This window comes from Urocampus carinirostris, chromosome 18 (assembly GCF_059441175.1).
Source record: "Urocampus carinirostris isolate Australia breed hairy pipefish chromosome 18, RoL_Ucar_1.0, whole genome shotgun sequence".
Lineage (NCBI taxonomy): Eukaryota > Metazoa > Chordata > Actinopteri > Syngnathiformes > Syngnathidae > Urocampus > Urocampus carinirostris.
This window is the reverse complement of record NC_142366.1, coordinates 18,995,722-19,006,257: the sequence shown is the minus strand read 5'-3', so window position 1 is coordinate 19,006,257 and position 10,536 is coordinate 18,995,722.

The following is a 10,536-nucleotide window of genomic DNA, read 5'->3' as shown; positions in this document are numbered from 1 at the left end:
AGCTAGACAGAAGGACAAAGAGATGAAAAAAAGAAAGAGAGAGAGACAGAGAGAATAAGGTGGAGAAAAAGAGAGAGAGGGAAAGAGAGAGAGCTAGACAGAAGGACAAAGAGATGAAAAAAGAAAGAGAGAGAGACAGAGAGAATAAGGTGGAGAAAAAGAGAGAGAGGGAAAGAGAGAGAGCTAGACAGAAGGACAAAGAGATGAAAAAAAGAAAGAGAGAGAGACAGAGAGAAAAAGGTGGAGAAAAAGAGAGAGAGGGAAAGAGAGAGAGCTAGACAGAAGGACAAAGAGATGAAAAAAAGAAAGAGAGAGAGACAGAGAGAAAAGGTGGAGAAAAAGAGAGAGAGGGAAAGAGAGAGAGCTAGACAGAAGGACAAAGAGATGAAAAAAAGAAAGAGAGAGAGACAGAGAGAAAAAGGTGGAGAAAAAGAGAGAGAGGGAAAGAGAGAGAGCTAGACAGAAGGACAAAGAGATGAAAAAAAGGAAGAGAGAGAGACAGAGAGAATAAGGTGGAGAAAAAGAGAGAGAGGGAAAGAGAGAGAGCTAGACAGAAGGACAAAGAGATGAAAAAAAGAAAGAGAGAGAGACAGAGAGAAAAAGGTGGAGAAAAAGAGAGAGAGGGAAAGAGAGAGAGCTAGACAGAAGGACAAAGAGATGAAAAAAAGAAAGAGAGAAAAAAAATAAAGCGAAAGAAAAAGAGAGAGAGTAATGCAGCACGTGATAGAAAGAGAGAGAGGAATAAAAAGAAAGAGAGAAGCAGATAGGAGAACAAAGGAAAAGGAGTAATAAGAGTGAGAAACTCAAAGAGTGAGAAAACGAGAGAGAAGAAAAAGAGACGGAAGAGAAAGATGAAGACAGAGAAAGAGGTGAGAAAAGAGGGGGGTGAAGAAAAAGAAAGAGACAGAGGGAAAAAGAAAGGGATAAAAGAAAGATCCCAATCCAATCGAAAACTTGTGGGGTGATATCGAAATGCTGTCTGTGAACCAAAACCAAGCAATAAAAATGAATGATTGAAGCAATCATGGAGTGAAATAACAACTAAAAGGTGCCACAAGTTGGTTACTTCTATGCCACACAGATGTGAAGAAGTTATAAAAACTGTGGTCATATAACTTGTTCTCAAAACAACGCCTGCCGTCCTCTGTCAGAGTCTTGTTATCAAATTCCCTAGTCAAAATAATCTGCATTTGGAACAGCGTGACCTGTCACCGAACTAAAGCCCAGTCAGTGAACATCTTGCATTAAACTCAATAAATGTAACTTGTATTCAATCGTATAAAATCCTTTATAGTCAAATGTATAAAATCCTTCAAGTGAAATAACAACTAAAAGGTGCCACAAGTTCTATGTCACACAGATGTCGCTAGATATTAAGATAGCTTAATCCTACCTTTTAAAAAAGAATACAAACTATTTTGGGGTTTTTACAGTCAACAGCAGACACTAATATTTTTTGGAACACACCCCCTGAACTGTTTTCCCAATTGCACCGCCTTTGGCACGCGCCCTTTATGACTGCTGGATCTTTGTTTTCTATGAATCTACTGCACCAACTGGTAACTTGTCTGGCATGTAACAATAAAAATATACACAACAAAGGAATATTCTGGTCAGTCACATTGCGCTGCTATTATTTTGAAAAGCACTGTAGGTCCGGTAAATTTGCCTGATTACAGTTCGAGTGGGAATTTGTGTTAAAGGTTTGGCTACACTAACACATGTTGCCGGTCTGTTGGTCCTTCCGGCAAACTGAAATAAGCATATCTGTCAACTTGTATATTTTGCCGTACAAAGTACTTTTATTATGCATTTGAAGACTTGTACAAGAAAATCTGTACGGAAAAACACAAAATTTGTCAATGATGGGTACCGTACGGTATACACAGACTATGACAAAACGGCAAATCAATCAAGTCAAATGAATTCGCCGCGGTAGCCTCTATCTCGGTATCGTTATTTTGTTGCAAACGAAGCAAGCGGTTTGATGCTACTGTGCGCATGCATCTGCCGCTTAGGGATTTCCCATCATGCATCATAGCAGTATGTCTACATTACAACATAGTTTTGAATTTTCTTTGGATACAATCATCGAGTCGCAAATGCCGAACCGGAATTAAAACGCCGTAAGTCATTCTGATCGGAAAACAACAGGCGGGGTTGATTGAGTAAATATGAAATACGTGTGGTGTTAAAAAACATCGGATTTCATGTGGTAGTTGTGTAGTGAAAGGAAGTCCGTCTCTTTTTAGAGAACCGGCTTTTTCGGCTCAAGTCATCAAAGAGAGCCGGCTCTCAAACGGCTCACTTGCTTTGATGCATTGTATTACAAATTATTATGTTGTCTTGAGAACTTAAGAAAACAAGGATGTATAAATGGAGAAAATGAAATAAGACAGTTTTGTGGTGATCCCTTTAATCAGTGTATCAGGGCGTCAAACTCATTTTAACTCAGGGGCCACGCGATAGAAGAAACATTCTGTCGGGGGCCGGACTAGTAGATTAGAGAGGAAGAAAAAGAGAGATAAAGAAATAAGAGAAAGAGGGAGGGAAAAGGAGAGAGGGCGGGACAAGGAAAGAAAAAGAGAGAGAGGGAGAGAGTGTGAGAAACAAAAGATAAAAAGTTGTGAGAGAGGGGGAAAAGAAAGGGAGAGGAAGAAAGAAATGCAAAGAGAAATAGAAAGACAGAAGGAGAGAAAAGAAAGCACGAAGGGTATGAAGAGAGAAAGGGAAAAGAGAGAAAGGGAAAAAAGGAAGTTAGAGCAAAAGACACAGAGAGAGAAAGAGACAAAGAGCAACAAAGGAAGAGAAAAAGAGAGAGACACAGAGAGTGAAAGAGACAGAGACAGAGTGGGAGAAAAGGGGTGGAAAAGAGAGAGAGAGAGAGAGAGAGAGAGAGAGAGAGAGAGAGAGAGAGAGAGAGAGAGAGAGAGAGAGAGAGAGAGAGAGAGAGAGAGAGAGAGAGAGAGAAATAAATATAAGTACAGTGTCTTTGTGAGAGGCACCTGGCTTTGGCAACATCAAGTGGACCTATTTCAACCTGCAGCTTGTTTTTCTCTTGCGCTTCTCTGAGTGTCGTCTCACGGGCCGGATTCAATCCCTTAGCGGGCCCGATCTGGCCCGCCGGCCGCCTGTTTGACGCCTGTGTACTAAAATAAAAGAAAAGAATGCAAATACAGTTAAAACAAACCACGCACAAACGTGAAGAGATCGTGTCGACCCCCCCCCCCCCCCCCCCCGCATGCGTTCACAGCCCACGGTGACGGTGTTTGAACACGACTTCCCGTTGCCATAGTAACCGGTGCGGCGAAACGATGGGATATCAAATGCGAGATAGGGAGAGGCCGTGACCCACGCCCGCTCCTGACGTCATTGTGGGAAAGACAAATTGGATTTTATTCGAGCCTTTCTGCTAAAATGGCAGACTCATTAATCCGTTTAGTCATGCGTGGAAAGACTTGAGGTACACATGAGAATTTATTTGGAATTAGTTTGCTCCGATCCAATGTTCCCTGGAATTTTCCACGGGCCTGAGCGTTCACACAAAGTGGGTGAGCGACGCTTGAAACAACAGTGAGCAACCATAATCCCAAGTGTGGCAAGATAATTCATGATCAAACATAAAGGTTGTACGGCCTACAAACGTCGTTTGTTCTTACAATCCTTTCACAAGATATCTATTTCTTTTTATTTCCTGATATATTTTGTCGCATAATATTAACATTTTTGGGGGATTATTTAGTCCAGGGGTGTCAAACTCATTTTACCTCGGGGGCCACACGATAGAACAAACATTCTCTCGGGGGCCGGACTAGTAGATTAGAGAGAAAGAAAAAGAGAGAAAGAAATAAGACAAAGCGAAGGAGAGAAAAGAGAGAGGGTGGGACAATGAAAGAGAGGAAGGGAGAAAGAGAGAGAGAGAGAAGAGAGAGGGAGAGAGAATGTGAGAAACAAAAAAGATATAAAGACAAATAGTGAGAGAGGGGGAAAGAAATAGAGAGAAAGAATGATATCCAAAGAGAAATAGAAAGAGAGAAAGGGGGAAGGAGAGAAAAGAGAAGGAGAGAAGGAGAGAATGAGAGAAGGAGAGAAGGGGAAAGCAGGAGAGAGGGAAAGAGAGAAAAGGAAAAATGGAAGAGAGAGCAAAAGAAGGTAAAAAGACACAGAGAGAGAAAGAGACAAAGAGAAACAAAGAAAGAGAGAGAGACACAGAAAGTGAAAGAGAGAGACACGGAGAGTGAGAGAAAAAGGGAGGAAGAGAAAGAGAGAAAGAGAGAGAGAGAGAGAGAGAGAGAGAGAGAGAGAGAGAGAGAGAGAGAAGAAATACAAGTACACCGTCTTTGTGAGAGGCACCTGGCTTTGGCAACATCAAGTGGACATATTTAGACCTGCAGCTCGTTTTTCTCTTGCGCTTCTCTGAGCCTTGTCTCGCGGGCCGGATTCAATCCCTTAGCGGGCCTGATCTGGCCCCCGGGCCGCATGTTTGACACCCCTGATTTAGTCGGTTGTAAGATACAGAACTGTACTTAGTCACATTTTCTAGTGGAAGTACAATGTTGGCAACAAGATTCACTTGATATAATTGGAAATTATTTGAATGCAACACAAACTTTTTCTTCTTTTTTCCGTGTTTTTTTTTCTACTTTTTTTTTTAAATTCCTTTAAAAAAAATCTCATTGTGTTTATTTTTTCCGAGGTGTTACTTTTTTCTTTTTGATCTCTATTTACTTTTTTTTTCCTTGGTTTCTTTCTTTTCTTTTTTTTCTGAAATTTTCCTTCTTTTTTCTCTTTTGTTCTTTTTTTTCTCAGCTTTTTACTACTTTTTCATTTCGGTATTTTTTTTCTTTTTTGTTCTATTCCCCCCCCCCCTTCCTTTAAGTCATTTTGTGCACAATTTTACATATTATTTGGTCGTGTTGGGATTAAAGAATCAAAAACAACCTGAAGAGCCATCTAGCACCCGAAAGAGCCGGTTCCTTTTAGTGAGCCGAGCCGAAAAAGCCGGTTCTCGACCGACTCTACTAACTTTACTCAACTTTGTTCTACGACTTCAAAATACCGCATTTAGGACACAAAGTCAGGGGAACCCGTGTATTTCTACCTTCATGTACTGTAACTTTGACTTAAGTCGCTTCTTAATGAGTAATTATGAGCCCTGATTTTTGTGCGCTGGCTAGATTTTCTTGTGCGCTGAGAATTTGCGAGCAGTGCGCAATTGAACACTGGTCACAGGTGTATCCAATCACCACACACCTGTCCCTAATCATCCTAACCCTTTATAATGACATCTTCCCTTTGTTTCTTTCTTTTCTTTTTTTCTGGCTTTTTTTTCTGAATTTTTCCTTCTTTTTTCTCTTTTGTTCTTTTTTTTACTACTTTTTCATTTCGGTATTTTTTTTCTTTTTTCAACATCCGGGTTCCGCAAGACTGCGGAACCCTAGCTCGAACTTAGCAGTTCCGTTGTGGTTTTTGTTACGATAACACAAAGCAAATACAGTAATCCCTTACGACATGGGCGTCAAACATCTTTATCTTCTTTGTTTTCTTTTATCCTCACTGTTACATGTGAAACTGGAGTGCCACGTCCAATTTCGTTGTCACAATATGTTCAATCCATTTTGTAACAATGACAATAAAGGTATATTCTATTCTATTCTATTTATACGGCCCGTGGGCCGTATCAGGCCCGCTAAGGGATTGAATCTGGCCCACGAGACGACGCTCAGAGAAGCGCAAGAGTAAAATGAGCGGCAGGTTGAAATATGTCCAGGGAAATAGGGAAGGAGAGACAGAAAAGAGAGAAAAGGAAAGAGAAAGTATGAAATAGAGAGAGAGTGAGAGTCAGGGAGCATGTGATAAAAAGACAGAGGAATAAAAAAGGGTTAGAGAGAGAAGCGAACGTGGGAAGAAGAGAAAAAGACAAAGAGTGAGAGACACAGTGAGAAAACGAGAGAAGAAAACAGAGAAGAAAAAGAACAGGGAAAGGAAAAAAAAGGGGGACGAGAAGAAAAAGAGAGATACAGAGAGAATGAGATAGAGAAAAAGAGAGAGGAAAAGAGAGAGGGATAGACAGAAGGACAAAGAGATAAAATAAAAAGAGAGCGAGAGAAAGAGAAAGAGAGAGAGTGAGAGTAATGCAGCACGTGATAGAAAGAGAAATAAAAAGAAAGAGAGAAGTAGAGAAAAGAACAAAGGAAAATGAGTAATAAGGGTGACAGACTAAATAAAAAGAAAGAGAGAAGCAGAGAAGAAAACAAAGGAAAAGTAGTAATAAGAGTGAGAAAAAGAGACACAAGAGAATGAAGAAGACAGAGAAAGAGGTGAAAAAAGAAGCGAGAGCAAAGAAAGAGAGAGACAGAGAGAAAGACAAAGAGGTAAAAGAAAGAGAAATAAAAAGATAGAAAGAAAGTGAGACGAATGGAGCGCGTGATAGAAAGAGAGATTTAAATAAAAAGAAAGAGAGAACCAGAGAAGAGAAAGAGGGAAAATGAGTAATAAGAGTGAGAGACACAAAGAGTGAGAAAAGAAGAAAAAGAGAGACAGAATAGAAAGAGGAAGACAGAGAAAGAGGTGAAAAAAGGGGGAGAAGAAAATGAGAGAGGCAGAGAGAAAGAGAAAGAGATGAAAGAAAGTGAGAGAGAGAGAGAAAGAGAGAAAGAGAGAGAGAGAAGGAAAGAGAGAGAAAGAGAGTGAGAGTAACCCAGCGTGTGATGGAGAGAGAGAGATAAATAAAAAGAAAGAGAGAACAAGAGAAGAGAAAGAGGTAGAAGCAGTAATAAAAGTGAGAGAGAGAAAAAGCAAAAAAACAAGAGAAAAACAAGAGAGATAGAGAAGAGGAAGACAAAGACAGAGAGAGAGAAAGGAAAAAAGGAAAGAAAAAAGAGCGGAAAAGAGAAAGACAAAGAGCAATAGAAAAAAAGAGAAGAAAAGAGAGAGAGAGAAAGAGAGTAAGAGAACGAAAAGCAGAGAAGAAGAGAAAGAGAGAGTGAAAGATGAAGAAAGAGAAAGCATAAAAAAGAACAGAAGACAAAGATAAATAAAGAGAGAGAAGAAAAGGGCAAAAAGAAAGAAAAAACAGGTGGGAAGAGAGAGGAAAAAGAGAGACACAGAGAGAAAGAGAAAAAAAATCAATGAACCAAGAGAGGAAAATAGAAACAGAAAAAAGAGAAGGAAAAAGTGGGAAAGAGTGACAGAGAAAGAGAACAAAGAAAGAGTGAAGGAGAGAGAGAAGAAGAAAGAGAGAAAGAGAGAGACAGAGGTAAAGAGAGAGAGTGAGGAAGAAAGAAGTTGGAAAAAAGAGAAAGAAAAAGAGAAGAAAGACAGTAAGAGAACAAAAAGCAGAGAAGAAGAGAAAGAGAGAGTTTAAGATCAAGAAAGAGAAAGCATAAAAAAGAACAGAAGACAAAGATAAATAAAGAGAGAGAAGAAAAGGGCAAAAAGAAAGAAAAAAAACAGGTGGGAAGAGAGAGGAAAAAGAGAGACAGAGAGAAAGACAAACAAATGAATGAACAGCGAGAGGAAAATTGAAACCGTAAAAATAGAAGAAAAAAGAGGGAAAGAGTTACAGAAAAAGAGAAGAAAGAAAGAGTGAGTGAAAAGAAAGTAGTTAAAAAAAGACAACAAAAAGGAGAAGAAAAAGAGACCAAATGAGAGGGAAAGAGAAAGAGAAACAGAGAGAACAAGAGAGAAAGAAAAAAATGGAAGGACATAGAGAGAGACAGAGAGAAAAGTGAGAGAGACCGGAATGAAGCAACATTCTTTTTCTTCTCCTGTTTCCTCGCTATTCCACTCTTATTACTCCTTTTCCCTGGTTATCTCTCTCTTTTTATTTTTCCCTCTCTTTCCATCACTCACTCTCTTTCTCTCTCTTACTTTCTCACTCTCTCTCTCTTTCTTTCTCTATATGTTTCCTTCATGCCACACTGCCCATTCCATCACTTTTTCCTTTTTCTATTTCAAGCTATAATCACATTACCAATGACCCACTTCCTCAATTTGGCTGCATCTGATTGGCTCCCGTATCCTATTCTAAACAGCATGCAGGAGATGATCTGCTTCAGAGTCACTAAATCGAACTAAGAATGCTTCACACAATCCTTCCTCGTGAATGAATTACTTCCCATGTTTCATTCCCGCCGCTGAAGTGTTAAACAGGGGTGCAAAAAAAAAGATACTGTGAGATGGGGATGTATTGAATTGTTTGTGGGGCTTTTAAAGTATTTTTTCGGATTAAAGGATTTGTGACTTGACATGATGTATGAAATATTCGATTTTTCTTTACAAATTAGAAAAAAAAGTGAGGAAACTATATCCTATATGGTTTCTGTAAGAGGATAAACATGACACAAACTAGAGGTAAAAATGGGCCTAAATCATTCAGCCCGACCTGACCCGAGTCGCGGGTATATAACCCGAACCCGCCAAAACCCGATAGATTCACTTGATTTGATAACCGAGCCCGAAATAAACCCGAGCTTTAATTCAAACACCAACTGTGAATTTCTGTTCGGGTTCAGACCTAGACCCAAGATCTTACCCCTAACACAACCTAACGTTTTGAAATGCTGTAAAAAAAGAAAGTAGAAAGTAAAGTAGAATTTTTTTTTTATTCACTCGTAAATGAAGTCAAGAGAGAGAGAGAGAGAGAGAGAGAGAGAGAGAGAGAGAGAGAGAGAGAGAGAGAGAGAGAGAGAGAACAGCAATGGTGAGAGGCACCTGGCTTTGGCAACTTCAAGTGGACATATTTCAACCTGCAGCTCGTTTTTCTCTTGCGCTTGATCAATTTCTTTCTCTTTATTTCTCTCTCTCTCTCTCTCTCTCTCTCTCTCTTTCTCTCTCTCTCTCTCTTTCTCTCTCTCTCTTTCTTTCTTTTATCTCTTCGTCCGTCTGTCTGTCTCTCTCTCTTTCCCTCTCTCTCCTTTTCTTTATCTCATTCTCTCTCTCTCTTTCTTTCTTTCTTCTCTTCCACTTTTATCTTTTCCTTTTCCCCTCTTTTTCTTCTCTGTCTCTATTTTTCTTCTCGCTTTTTGTGTCTCTCACTCTTTTCTCTTCTTTCCACTTTCGCTTCTCTCTCCAACCCTTTTTTATTCCTCTCTCTTTCTATCACATGCCCCTGACTCTCACTCTCTCTCGATTTCATACTTTCTCTTTCTTTCCCTTAGCGGGCCTGATCTGGAATGTACGCCTCACCTGCCTCCCCACGCCACTGCCCCGGAGTAGCACGATGTCCATGAATTAGCCAGGAAACATGTCCCAGCTAATTCAAAACATCCATTCCTACGTGAGTCATGTGGTTTCCTGAACCGCGGCTGAACAGCTGTGTTGTGTCTACCACCGTCCCACTCATTTTTCGATCCCTCGAGGTTCAGTTTTTCAAGTCTACCCTTTCACACCGTTAGGAATTAAATATTAAAATGCAGAATTAGCCGAATGAGTGTCGCTGGAGTCTCCGTCGAGCCTCCTCTCTCTCTATCTTCTCGCTTTCCCCCTTGTTTTTCCCCAAGCTGGTGTGCCGGCTCCTCCCATGGGCGTGCCAGGGAAAGCCCCTCGACTCGATGTCCGAAATGGTCGAAACGTCCCCGAGCTTTGCTACGTCACCAGGGCCGTCTGGGTCGGATCAGGGATCGAATCCGGCTGGCAAGACAACGCTGAGAGAAGCACAAGAGAAAAACGAGCGGCAGGTTGAAATATGTCCGGATAAAGAGGGAAGGAGAGACAGGGGATTATCTTATCAGCCCTTTGTCCCAGTTCCCCGCTGTTCCTGTAAGCATCATTCTCCACTAGGTTGCATTGACCTCGCCCCACAGCTCAGCCAGTGAATATCTTTTGCATTTAAATGTAATTTGTATTTGATCATACAAAATCCTTTATAGTCAATTGTATGAAATCCTTCAACACACACACTCACACACCGATAGCAGCGTCAGCTATGCGAGGCAACTACCTGCTTATTGGTTATCAGTGTCAAGCCAGGGGACACTTCGATATATAACACAGAGGATCCGGGAATCGAACCTGCGACGTCTCGATCCCGAGACGAGCGCTGGGACAGACTGCAAAGCGTTTCGACACGTCACATAAACTCATCCTCCGAACTTCTTGAGAAGGTCCCAGTTTGAGTGCCAAAAACAACCCAGGTCGTTTTTCACTCGTTCTCTTCGCGTCTCCAGACCTTCATCCGTCCTGTCAGCAGGCCTGCAGTTGTGGTCTCACTTGAGAGACATTCACAATAACAGTCTCCTCAACATTCTTGGCCCTGGTGGGGAAATTTCTGGAACAAGGACATGTTTCTTTAAGAAAACTGTGTAACCTGGAGAGAACCTATTTACTCCACTTCTTCTCCACTGAGGGTTTCCAATACCAGAGGGGAACAATACAGGAAGTCCTGGAGGCTCTTATAGAGTCACTCCTTCCATCCAGTTAGACAAAAGGACTATTCATGCACAACTTACCCAAGGATTGTCAGGACTGGAACAAGCAGTGGACCCAAACGTGTAACGTTTCGCACGATGCTTTATTGAGGGATCGGGGAAGTCA